The 13,164-nt window shown below is 39.4% G+C and overlaps 1 long non-coding RNA gene across 1 annotated transcript; it reads right to left on the bottom strand.

The window, feature by feature from the left end:
* Positions 1–1,992: 1,992 nt before the first annotated feature.
* On the bottom strand, positions 1,993–3,937 carry LOC121894323. The gene is made up of 3 exons (XR_006095518.1): positions 3,450–3,937; positions 3,141–3,204; positions 1,993–3,047 (listed from the first exon to the last, which is right to left on the bottom strand). It is a non-coding gene; the product is annotated as an uncharacterized LOC121894323 (long non-coding RNA).
* Positions 3,938–13,164: the final 9,227 nt, after the last annotated feature.

Consider the following 13,164-nt stretch of genomic DNA (forward strand, 5'->3'; position numbering starts at 1 on the left):
TTGCATGATATTCTGTTAAAAAAAAAACTTCCTATTTATCCGATACTGGTCCTTTATGCAGCCTCTCAGTCTGAAACAGGCCATTTTAGCTCCTGTCTCTTTAAGGCTCCGGTCCTGATGAGCTTACTCTGTTCTGATTGGTCAGCTTCAGGAAGATTCCTCTGGCTCTGAAAGCTACATAAACAAACTACAGTAGTTATCTAGTTCTTTACTCAAAATAGAAACTTCTCAAACACATTTTTACATGTTTGAGCCCCTGTCCAGTCTGAAATATGCATCTGGACAACATGAACCCATGTAACAACGTTAGTAACAAAGGCTACATGGGCATGCGTGAACAATCTGAGTAACTAGAAGTAACTTAGCAAACAAAGTGTTCGGAGCAGGCGTTATTTCCTCCCTCAACCTTTAATAAACCAGCCAGGTCAGTCAGTGACAATTCCCTTTTTAGAGGTGATCAAACCACGCACAAACACAAGCACACAGCTCCCTTGACTGTAATTAAACTCACTTCTCTGTATTTGTCAGTGAAACTCATAATCATTAATGCGTCATAAAAACTTCCAAAAACAATAATCAGACAAGCTGCAGAGAATAAGGAGGTAAAAGGTCAGCAGACGAAAGAGGAAACATTCATTCATAAATGTAGGAGACTAATGGTGCGGTCAGGGTTACTCGGTTTCACAAGAGTAAAGAATACCGTAGATCATACTGATAAGACTTTTCCACAGTAGCTATGTTGATCTGATCCCAGCTGTGTATGTTTAAAAAAATGAAAAAACAAATTCTTATCATTTGATTTGAAAAGTAAATCATCACCAGAAACTATTTTGTTGAATATTTCCCACTGAACACTGAAAATAGCTTTTCAAATTAGCAGGCCTGTTGACCCTGTAATGGTCAACAGTGGTTCTGTTGAAAACAAATGTGACTATTTTTGACCGTTTGATTGTTTTGATGAGTTTTCAAGAATTTATGACATTGTTGGACTGCCAGAGACGCCATCCTTTTCCACTGTATTGCATTGTAACTGGGAATATTTTTACAGAATGGCGTTCTTTTGGAAGATAACCCAAATGATCCGTCTATACACATATTACATGTTCACTGTGAAAGGTCCAGTGTCCTGCAGGGGAAAGGGTTGCAAGGTAAAAGAGGGAGATAAAATGTTGATCAGTTGAAGGTTTGTGGAAGTTCTCCATCCAGTTTTGCATTTTTTGGACCTGGAGAAGACTCGTGACTTGTCTCTCAGAGTTTCTTGCAGGGTTTCCTATGAGAATACGGGATGCCGGAGTTGTTACCACAAGCCATCTGGTACTTGTATAAATGAGGTGTGTCCGCATTCATTCAGCAGGAAGTCAAGTGCATTCTCACTGAATGATGTCTCTTGTCACCAATTCTGTTGATTTTGTTGGACTGAATCTCTAGGTGCAGCAAGAGAGAGCGTCAAGTATGGTTGAGAATTGCATCTTTGCCTTTGGCGGACTATGTAATTCAAATGGCCTCCAGCACGTACTGGGATGGTTTGCCGCTGGTATGAGTGTCGACACCTCCAAGTCTGGAGCTCAAGCATCTTCCGAACTTGTTCACGAATGAGGGTGAAGAGGGAGCTGAACCTGAAAATGAAGCTTTATCAAAATACTGTACGTTCCAACCTGCAGCAACTTAATTCCATGTCACTCTCAAGCCCAAGACCCCGAACACTGAAGGGGGATTAAATGAGAAGCTGACATGACTGGGGTGGGGAGAAGGATGTCTGGGCTATCTTGCTGGACCTGGATAAGCTGCTAGATGGGTGGATGGATGAATAAAAGAGAGTTAACAAAAACAGGGTTGGGATGGTCTCAGGCTACAGGTATAAACACCACATTGACCCATGCAGACGATGGCCCTAGTGGATTTAGTCTGTGTTCTCGGGGTCAGAGGTGGCTTAAACTTGGTGAGCCTGGCTTTTGGAGGGCATTGATTCCATTAGAGATGTCCCCACAGCTCTATCTAAGGTTTAGCCATTGTCCACTGCAGGGCATCAGGTGGTGCAGGGGTTTGGGCATGGATTTTGGAGTGATATCTCTAAATCTCAGTCATTTAACAGCATACTTGAAAGATTTGACGTACAATTTTCTCATAAATAGAGGAAATGTGACTTGGACATGTACTTGAGACTTGTCTGGAAACCCCCAAATGTGCAACAAGGCTCTGATTTAACAGATTGGTCAGCAGTCTGACCACAGTCTGACAGACATTTGTACAGACTAAATCCTTTATATTTAAAGGATACTGAATGAAGAACTTTGCGTAATGATTTTGTCTTTGTTTTGTTTTAAGTCCAAAATAGATGCACACAGTTTTGGAAAAGCCTGTACTTCCCTCCTTAGAGCTGCAGATACTGGACTGACTCACTGCAGAGTTGTCTGCTGCCTTCAATTCCTCCACAACAAAACAAGAAATGAGCGGGAGGAAATTAAGAGTCAGGAGTGACTCTCAATTCTTCATTTGTAAATATAAAACAGCTTGTGGTGATATTATGAAATGAAGTTCAGACTCAGTGGGCTGCAGGTTGGAGTTGAGAGCTGTGTGTTTATTTTTTTGCTCTTTCACACCAAGTATTTTACAAGCACATGGGGGCTTGTAAACAAAACTCACATGACTGACAAGTAACTTGTTGACTGGACAGCCAGAGTTTTAGAGACATGTCAACCTGCCATTATTGTCAGACTGAACACTGCTGAATTTAATATACTGCTTATACAGTCTGGCAGATTCAAGTCTGTGCTGTAATAGAAGAAACGCTGTAAACAGAGACATGATTTGAGAACTAGCTGGTAACAAAAAAATAAGCCAGTTTCATATATACATAACAAAAGAGCAACCGGTGCTTCCCAAAAGTTGAAGGGAAGTGAAGACCAAGCACTGAACTTCTACAACAATGGTTCCTTGCAAGCCATGAAAACAGAGCAATGCAACCATCTTTATGTTTTTAAGTTGTGAGCAGGTCAAAGACTGATTTTTTCCTCCTCATGTCTTCAGTTTGAATGATTCTTGGGTACCTGAAAAGTGCAACGAATGCAATATTTAAAAAAAAAAAAAAAAAATGAGAGAATGCTTCAGAAAAATCTTTCTTATCCCTGTAATCATCTCACAATCTCTTGGGCTTATCTGGGGACCCCTCAGAGGCTCATGGCCCCCAGGTTGGGAACCACTGATCTACAACAAAATTAAACATAAGTCAAATAGTAGCACAGTAAAGAGAAATGTATGTTAAATGTATATTAACGACACCAGACATAGAAAAGCCAATAAATAAAAACAGGATTTAAAAAAGACCGAAACAGTGTTTTTTTTATCCAATTATCTGCAACACACACATTTATATTACTGCCAGATGTTTCCTAAAGCTACCATGAGATTTGAGCCATGTTAGTGATGCAACTTTAAAGATAGCGACCAACCTGTTGGTCTGTTGGTCCACCACTTTGGTTCAGAGGGAAAAATTTCAACAACTTTTCATGTAGATTCTTATAAAATCTGATACAGTTTAGACATTCATGGTTCCCAGAGGTAAAAACCCAATGACAGTTGGTGACCTTTGATAAACAGGTCCAAGCTGCTCTTTTAGCCTAATGCTAACATAGCATCTATCCAGCAAAATGTGTCTTCTGTTGATGAGCATTGCAGCTTTACAGGTCTGCTACACTTTTAACCGCAAAACACACACACCACATCATGGAGGATTTCATCATTGGATGGTCATAGTGAACACCAGATGTGCCTTGGAGATGGAAGTATTATTCAAGGTATGGTAACTGGGATGTACCAATAAGGGGAGTGAATGCGGTAAAAGTGCTAATTGCTTCAATTAATTCTAGTATGATGTGTGATCTATGGTCTTAAAATCAGTTGACTTTGTTTTGTCAAAGTTATGTCATCATGTAGTAATGAGCATGTACCATTTTAAAAACTCTCTCTGGTGCATCAAGGATCCTCTGACACCTGAAAACTCATAGGTGGATTCCCAACTGTGTTTTGCTAATGAGGCAGGATGTCAGAAAATCCAATTCAGTGGTCAAACAGGAAGGAGACAGAAAAATGAGGAGTAGATCATTTCCTCTATTAAAGTTTAAAGACATTTTCAAAACAGTCTTTGCACACAACTGTAACTAAAACCAATTAAATGTTCAGTGTGATGAATCAGCTGCAGGCGGCAAGTTTAAAGTTTTTTGAGCAAGAACTAAACTATACCAAACTTTAAAGGGGACATATGCTTTTAAAGATTTTCTGTTGTTGTTTTTATACTGTTATGATGTTGGATGTCTACGTTAAACATGGTCAAAGTTCCAAAATCTGAGGTGGACAAATGTAAAAATACTGCCTGAAAGTCAAAAGCAGGGCTTCAGCCTTCTCTCAACGCTTCGTTTGCAAAATGACTTCCTCCTCATCATGACATCAGATTGTTCACACATGCCTATAAACGGCCATCCGCTCCGCAGCCTTTGTTACTAAGGTTGCTGATAAGGTTGTTCCGTGTGTCGGTCATGTTGTCCGCTCACATATTTCGGATCAGATTTGGGCTCGAACATGTACGGATGTATTTGAGAAGTTTCCATTTCGAGAAAAAAAACAAAAAAAGAGGTGAAATCTGAATATTACTGTTTGTTTACGTAGCCTCTGGGGCAGCTGGGGGTCTGCTGGGTGGCAGCTAGCCAATCAGAAAAGAGTAGGCTCGTCAGGGGAGGAGGGGGGCCTTAAAGAGACAGAAGCTAAAACAGCTTGTTTCTGACAGAGGCTGAACTGAGGTGATGCATAAAAGACCAGTATAAGATTAAAAAAAGGAGTTATTTGAACTGTACATCATGCAAATATATTCCAGTATAACCCCAGAATATAAATATAGACCTAGAAATGTTCATGATAGAGCCTCTTTAAGCAATGGCTTTTTGAAAGGAAGGAAGGAAATCAGTTTAAAGACTTATGGCATGTTAATGATAAATGTGCTAAACAATGCCAAACCACCAGTATGGTCCATTAAGGCGCTTTTCAAAAAATTTTCTACTGATTCATCTGTTGTGATGGTTGTTGGAAGTGTTTTCCATGAGCTTATAAAACACAGAACAACCTCAGTGTGAGTCACCGTGGATCAGAGGCAGACTAATGCCTGAAAAAATCTGAATAACATAATTGTCTACTCTTTTTGGTGCATTTTGGTGAATGTTTGATATTTTCCAGTTTGCTGAGGAGGAAATGAACCAGCTTCAGATGACATGATGAGTCAAATTCAGCTGTCCTCTCTCAGAGGGAAGTACGGTCATTTCTAAAACTGTCTGCATCTGGTTGGCAGAGGAAATTAGTACAGGAAGTTCTTCACTCAGTCACCCTGTCCAACATCATTTCAGTTCACCCCTGTTCCCCGTTTTCTATTCAGACGTATGTGTAAATGTCTGTCACTGCATCCTGCTGCTATGCTGTCAACATTCCTGTCTGAAGTCTTTGTCCCTCACATGCTCACGTGTAAGATGATTAGAAACCCAGTTATGTTGTATACATGGCCTACAAATTAGTTCTCTCCAGGAAAAAAACCTGGATGGAGTAATCAGGTTTCTCTAATCCTCTACCCAGATAACAGAACAGGTTTCTCCTATACGTGTTGTTTATAGAACACCAAGTCGAAAAAGCAGCAAACACTGAAAGTTTCAACTCTGGAAACTTTCCGTACAACAGAGAGAGAGAGAGAGAGAGAGTACTGGTTGTGTTTTCTGTATTTGCAGCAGGTTTCTGTATTCTTTGTGTTTTTGAAATGTTGTGCATGAATTGTCAAATCGATAAAGATGTTTTCTTCATTTGTGTTTTGTGCTTTCTGCATGTTTTCTCAAAGTATTTTTTTTATAAAAACAATGCATCAAATGACAAGCTAGCCAGTTTCAGCTCATTGTTTGATATTTACTGGTTTGGTAAAAACCCAGTGGACTTAACATTCATCAGGTGAAACTCCAAATGAATGATAATGTTGCTCTGTAACTGCTAAATAACTGTTTGCTTACAAGTTTGACAACTCAAAAGGTGATAACTTGTGTTCACAATTTGTTTCTGGTGCCTTCAAATTGCCAAAAAAAAATCATTAATGCAGGTTTAAGTTGCAGTGTTTTTCAGTGTAAAACAGAGGCTTTTTGAAAGTTAAACTCAGCTGCAGGCAGCTAATGAGAAGATACACACAAACACACACAGACTGAAACACTAGACTCGATTGATTTCAAAGGAGCTTTTGTGCCTTTAAGCTGAATTTTGTAAAAACAAACTAATAACATAGTAAAAAAGATGAATGTTTGGTTCGATGGTGGTTCAGTGTGTCAGATTGTTCTTTGTTCAGTAGGGAGTGTGTCACTGTGTAGTGAAATAGATTTAAATAGGTTGCGTGACAATAAACATTATTAGCACACATGTGAGTCAATGACTTGCAACACAAGGCAACAATAAGTGTCTCATTAAGACAGGAACACACATAATGAATCGGGTGTCACAACTGATTGGACTCAAGTCTGTTCCAGTCTGGTTTTGTCGGTGATCACAGTGAGGAGATAAAATCTTACAGCGTGTTGAGTTGAAGGATTCTGATCTGAACACTGCCCATTATTCACACTGATATTATTTTAAACGTGTGAAATTTACAACTGGGATTGTGGCTGTTATGAGTTTGTGTTCTTGCTGGATCTGTTGATTCATAATGTGTCCATCATTCAGTATGTTGTCCTCAGTTATTCAGTATGTGCTCCTATCTGTCTGTCTGTGCATGTCGGTGGCAACAGTCGTTATGTTTGGTCTTGTATTTGTACAATAATCTCTAAGTTTGTTATAAATATGCTATAAGTGGGTTATAGTGCAAAAAAACCCCACAAAAACTGAACAATCTGCTTTTGAAAATGTAGCTGTAACAATACCAGTACATGAAACTGCCTTTTTCATCTGCTATTGTTTTATATAGTACATTTGGGGAATTTCCTAGAAAGCTTAACTGTAAGCTTCAAGTGCACCAGAATGATATGTTACTGGTTTCAAACAAGAAAACCTCCCAGTAGGCACTGACTTGGTGATTTTCAGATCCAAAAATGGGGTAAATTAGGCTGCAGTGTTTTTTTTTTTTTTCAATGTCTAGCTTACAAATAACTGTTGTTGAACAGCATTTAAATGCCTATATTTAAATCAGTAGTTTGGACCTGCTTCACAGTGAAATATAATCATTTAAATGTTGTAGAAACAACGGTTATGTGTATCCTGGATAAACAGAAAAAAAAACATAACTTTTTAACTAAATGTAGCCTGATGTCTAGACATCTTTGGGACCTGCAAATCACCAAATCAGTGCTTATTCCTGGGAAATTCACCGCCTACTGAAGCAGGCACCGAGGAGAGACACACCCAGGGTTTAGATAGAAGAGAGGATGAGGAGAAACAGATTACTGGAGGGAAGGAGTGAGATTAGCTGAACATTTTTTTTTTAAAGAACCCAGCGCTGCTCGCTCTCCTTCTTTCGGTTCTGATTCACAAACCAACACATCTGGTCAGCAGAACCACTGACTACGCCTTTTCCTTTCTCTACCAGCAAGCCAGTGTGTGTGTGAGTGTGTGTGTGTGTGTGTGTGTGTGTGTGTGTGTATAAATCCCAAAGCTAACATCCGTAGCTGGTAGATCCCAGCTGATAGAGCAGGGGCTCACACTGATGGCATCATAATTCAGAGACAGGAAGTAGGCGGATGAGTGTGTGAATACAGCGCCAACACATACGCACATACACACACACACACACACACACACACACACACACACACACACAGCCAAATGCAGACACACACACACACACGGCTGACATAGAGGGAAAGTATGTTCATTCTGGGCCTTAAAACCTCAGAGGGGTCATTGTTCGTCATTGGTCTTTTTTTTTGTTGAACGGGTATATCAAAGCGATACATTAAAAATCAATTATACATCCATTTTTAAGTATAATAAAATGTTCCTTTAGGCACCATAAATCAATATTTTTATATTTAATTTGATCCAGATGAGCGGTGTAACATGACAGTTTCTTGATTTTACTCAATTTTTTACAAGATCTGTGGTCCAGCTGTTGTTTATAGTATCTGATATTGTTCTGATTTGCAAAGACTGTCATTGAATTTGTTGTTTTAACAAGTAAAGACACACAGTGTGTTCATCTTACCGCACACAGCTTTGCACGACAATGAGGGAGGAAAATAAAAATGTCTACTCTAAGAGATAATTAAAGGGCAATTCTGGTTGATTATAAATCTAATTTACTTAGTTTTGGCCGTCATTCCTAACTCTCCAAGACACTTCTTTTTAGTTTTAATTAACTTACTGAGTATGTTATTACTGTCAGAAATGATTAATGGCTAAACTAAACTAAAGTAAAGAAAATAAGACTCGAGTTGTGAGTAACCAGAATTGTCCCTTCAGCCAGGTAGCTGCACTTTAAACTGAGTATGACCCTCTGGTTAACGAGCAGTGAGGCCAGTAAGTTTCTGTTTGTGTAAACTAAATACATTCACCACAACAGAAACGCTTCCAGGAATTTTGTCTGTTTTGTCACTGATACAGACAATAACATGAAAATTTAAGATCACAGACGAATCCTCCCTTTGAGCTGCTCGATGAAGATGGATGATGGAGAAAAGCACTGGGGAATGAGACAAAACGGGAGGGTCGGTGTCAGCAAAAGTGGTAACATTTTTCTTATCTGATTTGTTTATATACTGAGGCCAGTAAGTACGTCAGTCTGCTGGATGCTGGAAACTCGAGGGATGCTTCCATGATGGGAAATGACTCCAATCTTGCAAAATGCTACCAAAAAATGAATACAGTGTTTTGACCTTGTCAGACCCCTCCATGAAAATCTGCGGTTTTCGATTTATGCCTGCTCTGTTCTACTTACTGAACGCAATCAGTCCAGAGAGCCTAGTTAGCACTGATTCACTGAGAAATACTGTGGACTCCCTCCAAAGAATGATGATGATGATGATGATGATGATGAGCAGTTAAAGGATAAGTTAGGTGCCCATATGAACACAGGAAGAGGTTTACCTCGCTGTCATCATTCCTCCTGTTCATACCGGCTATTAAAATTTCCCCTTCAGATGTGGTTTCAATGTAAGTGATGGAGGCCAAAAATCATAGAATCCACGCAGTCATTTTGTGCAAAAATGCATTTCAGTGCATTTGAGTCATAACAAGTGGATATCTGCCACATTTACAGTCTTTTTAGCATCAGATTCCCTCTTTGTTTTTCCCTGTTGAGCTGTGGTGGAAGTATAGTAACAAAAAGAGGGACTTTGGCACTAAAAAGACTGTAACGTTGAAAGATATCTACTTGATTTGACTCATTTGGACGCTTCATATTAGCTTCAGATAAACTTTTAAACACATTTTTGCACAGAAGGAGGCCTGTGGATCTTTTAATGGTCTGTATGAAGTCTTAGAAGTCGCCAAATCTAGTGAGAAAGTCGCTAAATTTGCAACATGTTAGTTAACATCATGTTAGCCGGTTAGAACCGACACATGTCTATCAAAGTGTGAGGTGGGGTTAAAAAAAAAGTCACATACAAACTCGGTCTGACCCCCTGCTCATCAGTCTGTTGTGTAGTTTTTATTGTGTCTCTCTGTCTGAGTTTGTTAGTGCATGTTCCCAAGAAATTCAGCAGAAAACGATTTTATTTTTAATTATAGTAAATTTTTATGTGTGTGTGTTTTTGAGTGGTCAACTGTTTGTGAACACTTTCACACAACCAGAGCAGGGTGTGTGTGTCTGCTGCAGGGTGGGACCGTGAGTGAAGTGGTGTGTGTGTGTGTGTGTGGGTGGGTGTTTTGATTAAAAGAGAGATTTCTGTCATGATAATATGTTCTCGGTTTTATTGCTGCTCTATGATGTTCTATGCTTTTTGTGTCCAGTTGTACCGTGTGACAGCCTGCTTCTACACGCTGAACTGAGCGAAAGTTAGAACATGTGTTCTGTATCTCAGATATGTGATCTAGATCTGTGGTTCCCAACCTTTTTGGCTTGGGGCCCCCCTTAAAGCAACAGATATTTTTAGAAATACACATCTGTGCTTTCTTGCAGAAAGTCAGATGAGAAGATCAATACAACTTTCATGTTTGTGTGTTAAACATGCAGCTACAGTTCAGCAGCAGGTTTGCAGAGGGAAACAGCTAGTCTGTTTCTGGCCAAAGCTTAAAAAAAAATCTGCCTTCCTGCACCTCTGCGGTCACAAATTACCATGTTATAGCTTGTTATTTTAATCCTTACAAAGAACTGATGCATAATTAATGACATATTGCAGTTTACAGGCATTACGTGACTATTTCTTGGCTGTCAGAAGTCACTTCCTGAAGTCTAGCAACCTCACGATGACATCAGCTTTACAAGATGTTACTGTGCCCGGCCAACGAGATGATAACATGCTAATTAGTGAGCTTTAGAAGTGCAGGTGGGCAAAAAGTCAGAAAAGTAAAGTCATTTTGTGTTACATAATTATGTTTCTTATACCTTTAATCAACTTGTGACCTTTCAGATTTGGAGTTCTCATTCTGTCCGCACTGTGATCAGATATAGAAACGGTAATTTCATTCGCAGGTGGAGATGATGCACTAGTCAACAAACACAGGATGCTTTTCCAGTGTTTCCGTCCGTGATCCAGAAGTCTATCGAGTCCAGTCAAAACACATCAAATCAAGGTTTTTACATCCAGGCGGGAGACAATAGGGATGAACTAGTCAGGGTTTAGTCAGCAGATTAATGTTATTTCGCTCCGTTTTCCGTTCTGGTTTCTTAAACTGCAATGTAATAAGTGGAAAAAATTCAATTTCCCAAGGAGAGGAAAGCTCCCTGTTAGCTCAGATTGCATAATCAGCTAAACATCTAACATCTGGATTTTTTATGGCACAAAGTACTGGATGGTGGACAGAAACTAGTGAGGAAGAAAACATCGGTTTTAAGGTTAGACAGCCCGCTGTTATGGTGTGTGTACGGCTGTTAAATTAATTACATGAACGTTTGTCAGGCAGATCTTTAATTATTGCTTCGGTCATCGGTTTGTCATGTGCTCAGAGCTTCAGTGTGTGACTGGTGACAGCTGATAGAGACGTTTTATACACTTATAGCTTCTCAGAGAAAAAACAATCAAATAGACAAGTTCCTCTTGAGTCTGTGTGGCTGGTAAATAATACTATTGAGCCTGAAAAGGACAATCACACACTAAATAAGCCATAGTTTATTTAAACACATACAGCTTTTTTGTTATCCATTCTGTTCCATCAGGAGGCTAATTAATGGATTTAAATTGTCTATTTGTATCTTATTCTGTGACGACCAGACGCTGCTATAGATCTTTAATTGAATCTCATCTCTTGCGCATCCTCGCTGGGAGGAAAGCACCCACAATGCATCTCAGGTCAAGGAAAGCAGCGTGGGCTCTACTTATTTGGACTTTGCAGACGAGGAGCTCATCTGTAGCGATTGACGGACAGGAAGAGGTGGAGTTAGGTGTCTTTTCAGCTCGTTAAGTTCCCCTTAGGAATGTAGCCAAACTGTACAGATATCATTTACACCTGGCAGAGATTTGATAACAACACAAGCCAGAACACCTCCAGATACAGTCGGGCTGATCTGATAAAACTTCCAGTTGCATTGCGTTCTGCATACATTTCCACCTGCATTAACAAGTTTTTTTCCCCGATGCAGATAAGACATCCAGATACAGATCAATGCTGCTCTGACACTTTAAAAGCCTCCACTTTAGTTAACAAAGCTCTCTCTCTGTGTGTGCTGTAGTTTTGCTATCAACCATCCACACAACACTTCAATAATCACCACGTCCCATCTCTTCTTCTCTGCATCTTAGTTTGCATCTTTCTTCCTTCAGTGTTTCCCAATTTATACCACTTCAGGGCCAAAAATGCATTACTGAATAAGATGTCCTACACTGCATGATAACAAATAGTTATATCTTTGCAGAGACTTGTGTGTGTGTAACCACCAGCTTCAGTAGCAAAGACGGCGGTTCGACATCCCAAACACTGATGTCACTGGGCCGGACCACTGAAGACAAAGAGATGAGAAGTGAGACGTTTCACCTCTTGACATCATGCTTTAAACTGAATGCAAAGCAAACCTCTTCCTCAACCTGAAACCTCAAGTTAAAGTCTCGACTCCGACCGTAACCTCAAAGTCTAAATCCTGCACCCTCTAAATAAACCCGGAATCCTAAACCTCAAATTAAATCTTAACCCTAACTCTCGACCAAACACATTTTAAACCAAAAACCATAGAAAAAAACATAGAAACGTATACCTCAAGCCTAACCCTAACTCCAGACTACAAAACCCATTAACCATACACGCTAGTCCAAAGAATAGATTCGGTTTATGGTTCAGGGTCCAACACAATACAAATTATATTTTTTTTAAAAAAGCACATGCTGAATCCTAAAATTTCAATGTAATTCTTAAAATAATCCCTGAACTAAAGCTGGTTTTACATCCTCACTGCCACCAGCTGTAAGTGCTCTTAAGCAAGGCACTGTGGTTTAGTCTGATCTCTGAAGAAATGTACGTTTAGGGACTATATGTATTTGTAATTGGTAAAGATGTGTGGACAGAAAACATTTGATTTGCATGTGCACACAGGTAGGAGGTCTTTTTGTTCAGTTATATTTATAGAGGTGTTATCAAACACTAGGAACCCTACAAATGAATGCAAAGTGCCAAATTAAAGCTGAACTCTAAACCATTAAATTGTCACATTTAGCGTGTGATTCACACTGTTGACTGCACTCAGTCATCTAGAGGATTGTGAAAGCTTTTTTTAAAGAAAGGCTTCACAGTTTTTCAAGTCTGCCTTAAAACAACAGTCAGGAGCCCAAATGAACATTGAAATATATTTTTTCTTGCTGTAATCATCCCTCCTGTTCATACTGACCATTAGAAGATCCCTTCATAATGCAATTACAATATAAGTGATGGGGGACACAAGTTTTTTTTGTCTTTTTAGTATCAAAGTCCCTCTTTTTGTTACTATACTTCCACCGCAGCTCAACAGGGAAACACAAAGAGGGAATTTGATGCTAAAAAGACTGTAAATGTGGCAGATATCCACTTTATATGATT

Source organism: Thunnus maccoyii, chromosome 3 (genome assembly GCF_910596095.1).
Source record: "Thunnus maccoyii chromosome 3, fThuMac1.1, whole genome shotgun sequence".
NCBI classification, from domain to species: Eukaryota; Metazoa; Chordata; class Actinopteri; order Scombriformes; family Scombridae; genus Thunnus; species Thunnus maccoyii.